The sequence below is a fragment of the Centropristis striata genome, chromosome 12 (genome assembly GCF_030273125.1).
Source record: "Centropristis striata isolate RG_2023a ecotype Rhode Island chromosome 12, C.striata_1.0, whole genome shotgun sequence".
In the NCBI taxonomy this organism is placed as follows: domain Eukaryota; kingdom Metazoa; phylum Chordata; class Actinopteri; order Perciformes; family Serranidae; genus Centropristis; species Centropristis striata.
Window position 1 is genome coordinate 14089370 of NC_081528.1, and position 12659 is coordinate 14102028.

At 37.3% G+C, this 12659-nt stretch overlaps 1 protein-coding gene across 5 annotated transcripts in view; it reads left to right on the forward strand.

Annotated features, from left to right (window-relative positions):
- Window positions 1-12659, forward strand: part of lingo2 (leucine rich repeat and Ig domain containing 2) — a 218686-nt gene that overhangs the window by 69796 nt on the left and 136231 nt on the right. For 4 of the 5 annotated variants that reach the window (XM_059346861.1, XM_059346859.1, XM_059346862.1 and 1 more), the window contains exon 3: window positions 3402-3507. The gene's annotated coding sequence lies outside the window, so the exon portion shown is untranslated. Of the gene's footprint in view, window positions 1-3401; window positions 3508-10532; window positions 10638-12659 lie in introns of those variants that run through there. The other variant, XR_009395365.1, reaches the window with a different exon arrangement.

Sequence of the window (12659 nt, forward strand, 5' to 3'; positions counted from 1 at the left end):
AGTGGAGACAGGCTTCTCAGAGAAATAAACTGCTTGGAGAGCTAGTCAGGGCTCTACTTTACCTCATGGCAGCAGCATTTCCTTTACTACTTATGGGATTTGTTGTTTGTTGTTGTTGTTTGTGTAATAACATATATTTATATATGATATTTTTAATATAATATTTAATATTATATGTATTATTTCAGGTAGTTTATCTATCTATCTATCTATCTATCTATCTATCTATCTATCTATCTATCTATCTATCTAATCCATTTATTTCTTATATTTTATAATTAACTGAATAATTTAACTTAATCATGAGTTGACCAGAACTTTTAAACTGTCTGCCAAATAAAAAAAGCAATTTGATGATAATCAAGACCAAACAATTGATAAATCAATCTAGAACATAATCAGCAGCTTCAAAGAAAATTTAAAATGTTCTTAGTTGTAATAATGTTGTGTAAAACATAGCACAGATTTTTATAATCATGATCCCATGTGATTTTTGTTCCTATTATATTGAAGAAAACCACTTAGCAAAAATAATTTCAATTAACCTTTATTGCGGTTTTTGCAAACATAATATTTCGCAAACAATGAAGTAAAATCTCTTAATTCCCAGTCTAAGATCAAACACAGTAGTGTTTTAGGTTATAAGATCAAATGGGGAAAAATAAATAACTAAATGCTCCATTACTTTCCTCAAGCTACAACAGAAGGCTGTTTGGTCCTGAAGCCATATTTTCCTCGGAGATTTTCACTTTAGTTCACCTCTCTCCAAGGACCCCCCCTAGAAAAAAATAAGTAAAGATTTTATTGGCACAATTGCAGCTCAGCACTGTCACTCCAATTCAGAAGGCTGTTAGCTGATCCGTTTGACCGTGTCTTCCGCTACCTGGGCCATTTCTAAGCCACAGATGATAATCCTCAAGGGGCCCTCATTAAGTCTTTGCTCCAATTAAGCCACGCTCATTTTGCCGCAGCACAATTGCTCTGTACCACAGCGCACAAATCCTCCAACAGTGGATTAGGCTGATCAGTGGGTGGGATGAAAATAGCAGCACTGGTAAGTCAGTGGAAGAGGTGAGCATTTCTTAGGTGTCAGCAGCCACTGCTCACACGTCCAGCAGTGTGCATCCAACGATTTGAGTTTAAGGAAATTATATTGCATGTGAAATTATACTAAATTTTGAGCTACAGTAGATATGGCCTATTTAAGTGGCTCAAATGTGGCTTAGCCATTCGAATCACTGAGCAAGCCAGTACTGCTGAACTTTGATATAGTAAGTAAATTCCTGCTGGCATTAAGGCTTTTGAGGCCTACATTTTTCTTATCCTTCACAGTTTCATAATCTGTTATGAATCCTGTTGCAGAATGGATGAGAGTGACTCGATAAGTTGTCTTCACATCTCACTGACTTCAAACTACAGTAAATATTTCTTTGCTAAAATTTTGGAAAATCTTGAGTTGCTATGATGACACTTGTCACGACCAGCTCAAAACTGTACAGCAGATCGAAGGCCACACATTGTTGGAACTAAAAATAGGTTTATTTTACATAACCTAAAGGGCAGTAAGTACAATGATAAAGTGAATGTAACAAAACTAAAAAGGGTGTACTTACTGTAGGTGGCCAGGTGAGCTGAATTACACTGACAACCCGAGTCTGACCACTGGGCTCCGGACAGGAAGGGCTTTCTCAGAGAGGCTTGTCATACATTAAAAAATAATTATCTAATTTATATTAATAGCATTTTATGTTAAAGAGCATAAGTCCTGTACGGTCTGTCAGCTTTGACCATGAAAGGTTTAGGGCTGATTTAAAACAGCAAAGGGCGTGCTGAGCCATTTTCAAACCTTACATTTGGTAATAAATGACAGTATCAACATAGATGCACTTTAAAGGAGCACAGTTATATAATTTAGTTCATAGCTCAAAAACATGTTTGAATGTGCAGTACTACTTTAAGGTAATGTATTTACATATTAGAGAAAAATAAAATAAAAAAGTGCTAAACAGCAAAATAATAATCATGATATTTACTCATATAATCTTTAACAGAACTAATGCTTGGTGTGGGGACATTCATGATTTGAAAGTTCAATGACATCAATGCTATTGCCCCGCTCAGCAATACAACATGCATTGTAAAATAGCAGTTTCTGCTTCATCATGTGTTTTGAGTTTCCGAGTAGTCCAGTCGACCAGTCAAAGCAATGGATTTTATTGGCATGCTTTCAAATCCAAATGAACACATCACTTTGAACATGAATAGGGCTAGCAGTTCTAGCAGTAAGTTCTGGCAGGCCACACAGTCAATAACGGCACCCTGATGAGGTGATGGCCAACGGATCTAACCATCAAAACCTTTTGCTGACAGCTGACTGTAAGCTCAGTGAAAGACCTTTCAGCCGTTACATGTTGAAATTCTACCTATCACCAAACCCATCACAGTGCTACAAACTTCTCTCCAAATCTTCTGCATTTTCATATTACTATATTATGTTTCACAATCAGTTGCCATTGATTTTGGTTGACCATTAAAAATACTTTTTTTTCCCTGCCTAAGTACATAATTTCGTTGAACACAATTATTCACAGTAATAGCACAAGTTATTTGACTTGTGTATACACATTATATTTTGCATGTAGTTTTGGCATCTTAGGAAACAAGTCCAGGAACAGTAAGCATGCTTTAACAGACCAGGAGTGGAGCTGATTCATAAGATATATTGAGTGACAGGAACCATTGTCTCACATATGCTGTGGATACTTTGCAATCACTTACCAGTTTAATTCTGGCTGCTTTACGGTCGGCTGAACGTGCTGCTCTATCCCGCTCAATGAACAAAGCTGTCAACCCAGAGAACCACAGCAAGTACGGGCAGATTAATCAGGCAGTACTGGTGATTCTCAATGGAAGGTAACTAATATTTGCTCAAGTCGCTGTTAGTTCCTAATCTGTAAAATAAAGAGGCTCAAAAGGTCTGAAAAGTTGGTTGGTTTCAACTGATGCCTTTAAACTGTTGCTCTTGTGCATTGTAATAATGTGTCAGTCAGCTGGTAAGGGACTTTCCCTGTCCACGTCTGCACCACAAAGTTGAATGGCACGAGCCCTGCAAATGCTACTCACTTGTCTCTCCCGACTCAAATGATAGTGCAATGAGCCATTCTCTGGCAGCTGTTTAGGCAGAAAAATGATCAAGTCGACCAAGCAAGGAGAAAGATTTTGTGCATATGTCATACAGGTCTTCCTTGCCTGCTATCCTGCTGTGGTTTAGCTAATGTTCTTCCTTGGACTGACATTTCTTCAAGGATGTTTATCCTGGATCACTGGGCATTTGTGGTGGCTGAGTCGTGAGCTGACTCTCCATGTCCGCTCTGATTTGTGTTTCTTTTGTTTTCCTTCAGACCCTGGAGTAAGTGACCTGTGAATACTGTCACACTGGAGGTTTTCTAAAGGACTTCATTGCTTCTGTAACAGTGTATGGACATCTGACATTGGGCAGCCCAGCAGGTATGTCAAAATAAATTCATATCTTTTGTAATTGTGGGTGCCGTTGCCTTTTTTTTATTTTAGGTTTGGATTGAAAACGTCACTTTTGAATAAAAAGACATTTGTATTTATTGCCCCCCAAAAATGTTGGCATAATGATTCCAGCATGTAAACATATGCACAACAGTTTGTACCATAACCCATACATAACTTAGACAAGCATAGTTGGAAGATGACAAGACAATATTAGGAAAATGTATATATGCAATGCATAGTAAATAGGGTTGGACATTTCAAGGAAAACTACTATATGGTATTCACCGGTAACTATTATATAAAGTTTGGCAAGTGAAAAATAAACATGTTTAATGTAACGTCATCTGTAACAATAAACTGCATAATGTGCACTATATCGCTGAAGCAGAGCTTCTTCAGCTGAGCAGTGTGCATGACTCACCACCGAGCTTTGAGCAAGACTGATGAGAAAAATCTGATAAACTGAACACCCTAGAAGTGAAAAATGTTGTATAAGACATGTCTATGTTAAATATCTCTGGGATGCTGTATGTGAGAGACTTTGATTTTTTATAGTTTAATGTAATTTCAAAAATCGCTATCGCTGAGAGTAATTAAATTGTATAATGCAAGGCATCGATCAACAATAAAAACTGTGTATATGAGTCACAGGTGAAGAAAAATAACATGTTTTGCTGCCAGCTAACAACCATAGGGAGCTAATGACTCTTTTTTTACTCTGCAGGAAAGGCAGCTAATCAGCTGTTTGTCAGTCACTAGAAACACATTTAAGGTTCTTTGAGAGATTCTGTGTGGGTACCTGTGTTGCAGCTGTGCAAGTGGCCCTTCTAGGAGAGGCTCTCTGGTGTGGGTGTCTGTGGGGGAGTGTTAGTACATAACTGCAACAGGATACAAGCAGAGAAACTAGTTTGCTACACACACTTTTCTTTTTGTTGAAAAAAAAACACCTGAATTATCACCACGTGCCAACAAGAATCCTTGTGAATATTTGTACAGGGAATAAAAAATAACTCGGTGTGTCATAGCTCTTGAACTACTTTAGCTTTATTTCGCCCAGCTGCAGTGGCGAGACACTGAAAGCGTTGCGTCACAAAGTTCGGCCCTTTTCTCAGAACAGTCACTTTTTTTTCCAATGGAGTATGCAGGTCTGAACAGCAAGTTGTACATTTAAAAATGGATATTCAGCTGGTACGTGTGATGTCATTGTGCCATCTGTTCCAATGCTTAGGTCCTCTGACAGTGAAAGCCCAATTACCCCCTAGTTCATGATATATCACACATATTCAACGTGTGTTGTTATCCTCAACTTGCACATCTATTTGATTTTCAGCTGGAATTCATCACAGCGTGTGGTAAACAGTTCAGTTGAGAAATTCTTAACCATGCAATTAGTATGATGAGCACTGTGGAGTAATAGATGATGAATGTCAGATTTCTCTTCATGGTCAGACTCTGCACCACCGTGTCCTCATTTTTGGAAAATGCACTGCAGCAAGTAGGAAGGAAGAAATGAAGGAAGGGCTTTGGTGGCGCTCTTCACTGGGGTTGTTCAGAAAATATAAACATAGACCTTATTGTCATTCCACACATCTATATCAAATAGCATTACTAACCACAGTGTTCGCCCATTATATTTTGCCAGTGACATTTCCAGCAGCATGAGAGGATAGTTTTGGAATTACATCGGTAACCAAATCACTTTTACTCACATGAAAGAAGATTAAGAGAATTTAGGAATCCTGCCTCCATAATAAGCATTTTACCTTCTAAGATGTCTTTCTGGTGATCCCCATGTCAAGTAGCTTTTAGCAAACTAGTTCCTGCTTTTTGAAAACGGATCAAAACAGGAAATTATAAGGCCATCCAAAAACTTGAAATATTGCCTGCTTAATGGGCAGGCCTGTCATACCTTTTAATATTATATTTCCTCAAGACAAAAAAAATAGGACAAAGGGAAAAAATAGTTTACTTCACTGATTCACCAGCCTCAACGTGGCCTCCAAATGCTTAGAGGCATCAAAGTGACGTTTTCTTCCCTGAGGGCAGGGATGACACAGAACGACTTGGAGGGTGTCAGACACATCTAGCCAACATGCTTTAAATGCGCGGCCTCAAATGCCAGTGTTGCATGTGTCTGGTCAAATGTAATGGGTCTGGTTACGTTTTTCATCATTTGCTTTTCTTGTCACTTTTTTTCAATAAATGCACCCAGGGAAAATGTGGCGAGAAAGACTGGGACCGGTTGGAAATTAATGTGATCACGTCGGGAAAGGGACTGTGCTGAACGACGTGTGGAAAGAAAATGTGTCTCTCTGAACTCCCTTGCTGCCGTGAGGCATAACACAATTAGACTTTAGATTGTTTTTTCCTCTCCCTCTGCCCATCTGATTTCTGCTCTTGCCAGGCTATTCTCTTTCATCTGCTTTATTCCTCTGTATTGTCATAATGTAGCAGACCCTGAGTGCTCTCACAGATCACTGGTACAGCTTATCAGTGAAGTGGTGCCGCTTCAAATTGGGTCCCTTAATTTAGTCTCTCTACATTCATTCTCAGGATTACACTTTCAGGGGAAAAGGCTGTAGTGGTGGAGAGGAAAGATAAACATACTCTAGGTAGAACAATCTAGAGTAGTACATGGAAATCACATGCAGAGTTTAGGAACTGAGGGAAGAAAGAAAAGTGTGTTTGCAGATCTGAATGTTGAAGGAGCTCTTTGCCTTTGGAAGTGACTGTCTGATCAATCCCGAGCAGTGTTGGAGAGATGAGTGGAGCCAAATTGCAGGAAAACTTGAACCTATTCTGGAAATATTTTGTGGAAGGACATTTTATTTAATTTAGTTATTTTTATTATTATTATTATTATAGATTTTATAAATTACACTTGATGCAGTTGTGGGCTCTGCATATATCTCCATTTACAAGCCTTGTCCCCATCCAAACCTATATGGCTAACAGTGGATAGGAGTGGAAATTGTGGGGTCAATATAATAAAACAAAAAATCTTTTTCAACTAAGTACTTAGTCGTCGTTTTAAAAAAAAATGTATTTCAGTACAAAATAGTTACATGGCTTGCTTGCGTTAGAGACTCTTACAAATGGTGCATGCTGGATAAATGTAATCCTTTCCAATATTTTGATTATGCATGCCACATGTAGGCTTTTGTGTAGCAAGAAGATTTGTATTTACCAACCTTGATGATGCAGCCATACTTTATCTTGCACTGTAAGGCATATTGACAGAAGAGGCCGGTTTGGCCTTCTAAGAGAGGAAGAAATATTAAATTCAAAAAGACTGAAAACATACAGCAATATGTTTAATGCAATACTTCCATAGAGGCTTGCTATATTTTCATCATTCATGTGGATCCATGAAAGAAATTATATTGAGTCAGAATTGCCAAACATAATAAAGGGGTTGGAATTAGAGTGCCTTAGGTATGATACTTTTCAAAGGAGTAATGCGAGACATACCACAAAAATAAACATATGTTAAACGTTCAGTGTGTTCTTACTATAAGCATTAAACTAAAACCTACAGTACAGCTGCAGCTGTGAAGGGAGTCCAATAGAGTACTTAACCAGTGTGCCTGTTCATTTTGCTAGATTTAATGGGTATGTTTACTTACTGTCTGCCTCCTGCATTAGGATATTTTCTGACTTGTTGTCAGATGCTGATGTTTCATGGGCCACTTTCAACATACCCAGAACAGCTGTCTCCAAATTTACATTTCAGATTGTTTTTTAGACATTGCTCATGGATATGAGAGCTGAAACAATATTCATCTGTGGCCGCACTTTACTGGAACAAACGTAAAGGCATGATTAAGCCATTAAAGCCACATCTGCCAGCCTAATTCCTTTTTAATTTGCAGAGAACTCTGCTGTATATTGCTACAGTGGATGTGACATTTTAATTAAGCAAGGGCTGTAAAAATGTTTACCACTAGGTTCCAATGGGCTACTGCTGATATCACTGTGGAGGATAGTAACCAGAGGTCCACACTGGCTACCACTGCCAAACCAGCACACCCCAGAAATCACAGAGACCTCCCAATTACCATTACAGCAATCTGTGCCACTCACTGAACACACAGAAAAGGTAGCGGCGGTAATTCATTCGCATCCATTCAGCTGGAATATAGAGTTTAATACCAGTAAAACCAGTATTATTCTATGAAATATTCTGTCTTCACAGCTGAGTGTATTACATCAGTATATTTAAATCTATTTTAAAGATTTTTTTTCCTGTGGTAAATCCCTCTTGAGATTTTCTTTTTTTATTACTGCCTTTGGCATAAACACTAAAACTGAAAATAGAACTCTCAGATTAATTTGACACACAGAATGCCAACTTGAAACACTGATGCACAGACAGAAACCCTGAATGATGGATACTGAATATATGTTTAACTAAATGATTTTTGGTTTGCATGGATAATTCCTTATTTATTGGATGAGCTAAGTGTATATTTATGTGCAAGGATGATAGATATGGGACTGCAGAGAGTCTTAATGTAGGATGAATTTAACTCAACATCTGTATTGTTTATTTTCCATTAAAAGACAGAAGAAGAGATCAGCCTGTTGAATTTAGTAAAATGAGTAAGGACATTTATAACGTGTTTTAATGCATATAATGCCCTAAGCATACTAATCATATAGATCTCCCTGCCAGATGTTATTGATTATGGAAAAAAAAAAAAAGTTTTTTAAACATTTAACAGGAAAAGAGAGTGCAGTAGAGAGTGAAGTAAGTATCCAGGAGTGTTGGTAGTACAGTATGTGAGCTGGAGAAGTGAACTTCCCTTCAGCATCTTGTGTCTGCAGTGAAGCTGTTCAATAATACAATGAGGAAGACTGTGACTGTACTGAGCTGCGCTCCAGTACATATACTGTACTGTAACTGTGTGACTGAAGGATTTTTGAAGCAAAGCATTGCTGCAGCACAGACAATATATAAATCCTTATGGAATTTTTACAGTCAGTCAGTGTATCTCAGAAGTCTTAGAGTATGAAGCATATTTACAGCTTCATATTTACTAGTTGACGTTAAGTGGATGTGATTTTTCATGATGGTAGGATTCATGAATATGTATGTGCAGCTGAGGAACGGCTTCAGTTAACAGTGTGCTCTCTGCACAGCTTTCACGCTCAGCACCACCTAAGCACATGCCTTTGCATTATAATGATACATTATTATTATGTCATTGTAATGATACAAATTTTCCTGTGGAATTGGTTTGATAAAATTATCAGCGCGCTGGAATGATGGAAATATAAGACACAATTCAGTCAGCTAAAGCACTGGTAGCATGCAATTACAATCGACCGGGGGATTTTAGGATTTTGTAAAGCATTCGGTGCACATCCTTGTCAAAGCAGAGTTTGACTGGTATAGTGAGTGGGATGTGGCAGACAAACAAAAGAGGGTGAGGACTGTCTGAAAGCAGTGATGTCTGTGGAGATGTCTGTTCTGACTAATGTTGCAAAGCCAAAGCAGAGAATAGCAGTCAGCACCGTGGACAGCACCGTTCTGTGTTGTGTTCTCCTCAGGACCTTGGACAGCTCCTCAGGGATCTGACCACAGTCATACACAGTTCATCTAAAGTGCATCTACTGTACAAAGATCTCTGTTTCTTTAATTTTCTTCACTTCACTTCACTTGTTCACCAACTTTTTTATTAAGATACTGGAAAATTCAGATAAACTACAATTTCAAGTAATCTGAAGCATGTTTTATGCACAAGACTAATGAGTCGGTGTCTAACTTTGTGTTTAACTGCTTTAATTGGATTTTTTTTGGACTCATGAACTCACTTTCATGTGAGGTAACCATGGTAACCTGTTGCTAAACCTATTATTAAACTGGAGCCTGTAAAGTCCTGGCAAGTGGCCATTTGCTTGTCTGGAGAATTGTTCCAATAGGAGCCCAAAATGGACTATTGCTGTATTCAGAATAAAATGAAAGCTCTTTAAATAATCTGTAGATTTAATTAATTAATATTGATCTGTCAGCAGTGTCTGTCAGCTTTAAAATGGCTACTCATCGGGACATTTAGCAAACACTATTATTAGACAGAAGAGTTTGTTCAAATTTAATATTATACACAGATTTCACACGGTAGTTATTACTGAAATAAGTAATGTATATAAGGAAATGCCACATTTAACAGCTCACAAAAATGTGAAATAAAAGTACACCAGCTATGTATAGGGGTTCAATTTTGGAGAGTGTATTTAGCAGGTCTGATGAAAGGAAAATGTGAGACATGCACCAAAAAAAAAAAAAAAAAAAAAACTTAACTCGCTATATTAGAGGTGACACTGCCCCCAGCAACACGCTGACACTTTTATTATATCAATGTAGCCTTTTCATGCCCTGGCTATAAACAGAGTTTCTAACAAAAGAAGCGAGCTAGTTAATCATTTTTTCAATAGACAAAGTTCACTTTTACCAACTAACTGTGCTCCAAAAATAATGAGAAAAATAAAAAGTTCAATGTAAACTAATGCTTTCATGTTTCATTTATGCAGCTCTGACAAGCATCAGGTCGACATCATGAATAGAAAATCTTTTTATAGCCTCAGTGTGACAGCATAGTATTTCATGTTATCCTGAACTGCCTCCTCTGGAGCTGTCCGTGTATTATGTATTACAAATTACAGCCTACAGTGTGAATCCAATCATACCTTGATTGGAGCATTCATAATGTTGAAAGAGCTCATAACAAGCGCTATGAGGCTGGCCATACAGGATCACCTGTATAAAGTCTAGCTGGCTTCATGTGACAGCTTTCTTTCTTATTTTCATTCTTTCTGTTCACTCTTCATGCACAAAGGAAAAAACAATGTCAATTTTCTCAATTCAGAATATACAGTAGTTATTGTAGAATAACAAGAATTTGGAATGACAGGAAATTAATCAAGTGACTGTAATTTATCTTTCACAAAGTCTTGACATTATTTCCCCTCTATTGTCTGCAAATCAACTGGATTATGCTTTTTCAAAGGGTCAGGACCTTAACATGGGTTTACTGATTCATGCTGTGTGGAAGTGTGGAAAGTTGTAATGGAGATTCCTTGCATTACATGAAAATCTCCTCACCAAAGAGCTGTGGGACAAAAGTTCAGCAGGCAGGTGAGCTTTAGAAAATAGATGCATTTAAACATTTTCTCAAACACTCTTAAAGGGAATGTATTCTAATTGTTCTCTTCTTTTGAAAAATACAATTCACTATCTTAATATAAGCAGCAGTATTTTTCCTTTTCTTTTGCTTTTGATGTTGCGGATTAATGAAAGTGTATGAGCTCTTTGAGAATAATACAGGATAACACCTGTGTAATTTTCCCTTTTCCCCTGTTTTCATTGTTTCCTGTGAAAAGTTTTTCCTATCCCCAGATGCCATTGTTGTCTTGCAGAAAACAGACGTCTTTTTTCACTAACAAGACACATTGTTTTGAATCCAGCCATTAGATGTCTTAATCATGCAGCTAATTTGCCTTGTTAAATTGGAACTTCTTTCGCTTCTTCCATCTCTTTGCAATGTTGCTCACTTTTTGTGAACAAAGAATAAGAGTTCTGAAGAATGGAAGTGCTTTTGTTACAACTGTGATAATTATAGTAGTATCACAATAGCCACAAATAAAATGATAGATTACATTTGTCCAAGTAGCAATATCTATCTTCCAGTTGTTTTGAATGGATTTTTGATGAACTAAAAATGAACCCTTTCAAAATGAGGGCTGAATTTTGGTAGGTTTTAGATCTATGTTAACAATAAAAATTACAATTACACCAGCTGCATCCCACTGTTAACGATGTAACAGTCTCTTTTACCGCTAATGGTGTCAGGATGTTGCAGTTTATTTTGTCCAGGTTGCTAACTATTGAGGTCTAAAATGTTGGCCTTCACTCAATGATAGGATGGAGGTGAATGGAGTTTTGTCTGTGGTTCTGAAAAAAAAAACCTAATTTGTCTGTTTGCAAACATTTTAAGGTTGTTTCCATGACCCAGTGTTCTGCTGGTTTTATTACTGGTGAAGGCTTCAGATTTATGTCTCCTTCCTTCCTTGCTTTTGATGTCTTTGCCTTTTTCCCTGGACTTCATCTCATAATTATAAATACTGTGGTTCTTCGGTTCTGCCCTTTGAGACTTCACTATGACTGTTTGTGCCTCCAGAGCAGCTTTCCCCCTGAAAATGTTTGTGTAACTAAAACTCCTGTCTGCCTCAAAACCCTTCAGTGCATAAGCATTTAAAACTTAACCCAGTGGAACCAGCTGTTTAACTTTTTATACATCTTTTTTATTATGTTTTTTTTATTTGGGGCTTTAAAGTATGTTTATTACTGTACATCTGCTCTTCAGAAAGCATTTAGATTTGTGACCAGACCACTTAGTCAGTAACCCCTTCCCTTTCTGTATTAAGCAAATCGAATAATCCTAAAAAGCAAAGTGTGATCTGAATTCCATAATGCAAATTTATGTTTGTGGATGCTGAAAATGGTTGATGTGAGTTTCCCTTGAGCTTTGACTGTAACACTTCAAGGCATCACCTCGTTCTGTCCTCTTCATCTTCACTACAGAAGGCTGCTTTCACACCTGCTGGGGCTTCTTTTTTTTTGTTGCTAAATATGATTCGTCCACAGTTTTTTTTTCCTCTCTCTCCATTGTTGAATCTAATAGCGAACTGCAGATGCTCTTAACCTGCCTTTTTACTGGGTAGTCAGTGCATTTAGGCTCCTCTTACCTTGTTCCCGTGAATGACTGTAGTACCGCAGAGACCTATCGTTGCCTTTTGATTATAAATACTTTTTAATTCTCCTCTAATGATTATGTAAAACAATTACTTGACATGTTCTATAATGGTTTCTTAATTGAAGTTGAAGCTGCTGCTGGATATTGAGTTTAAAAGCAGTGATTATGGTTTCCTAGCACTTTTATATTCATACAGGATTGTCTGGAAATGTATATTAAAACACAAGCCAAGTGAGGCTGATACTGTATTTCTTTGCTACTATTTACTTAATTATGACTACTCTGTGCTACGTTGCTAAACTAATTCTTAAATCATCACTACTTCATTTGTGTAGATATTTTACAAGAACATAATATTTAAACTTTTAAAATAAATATATG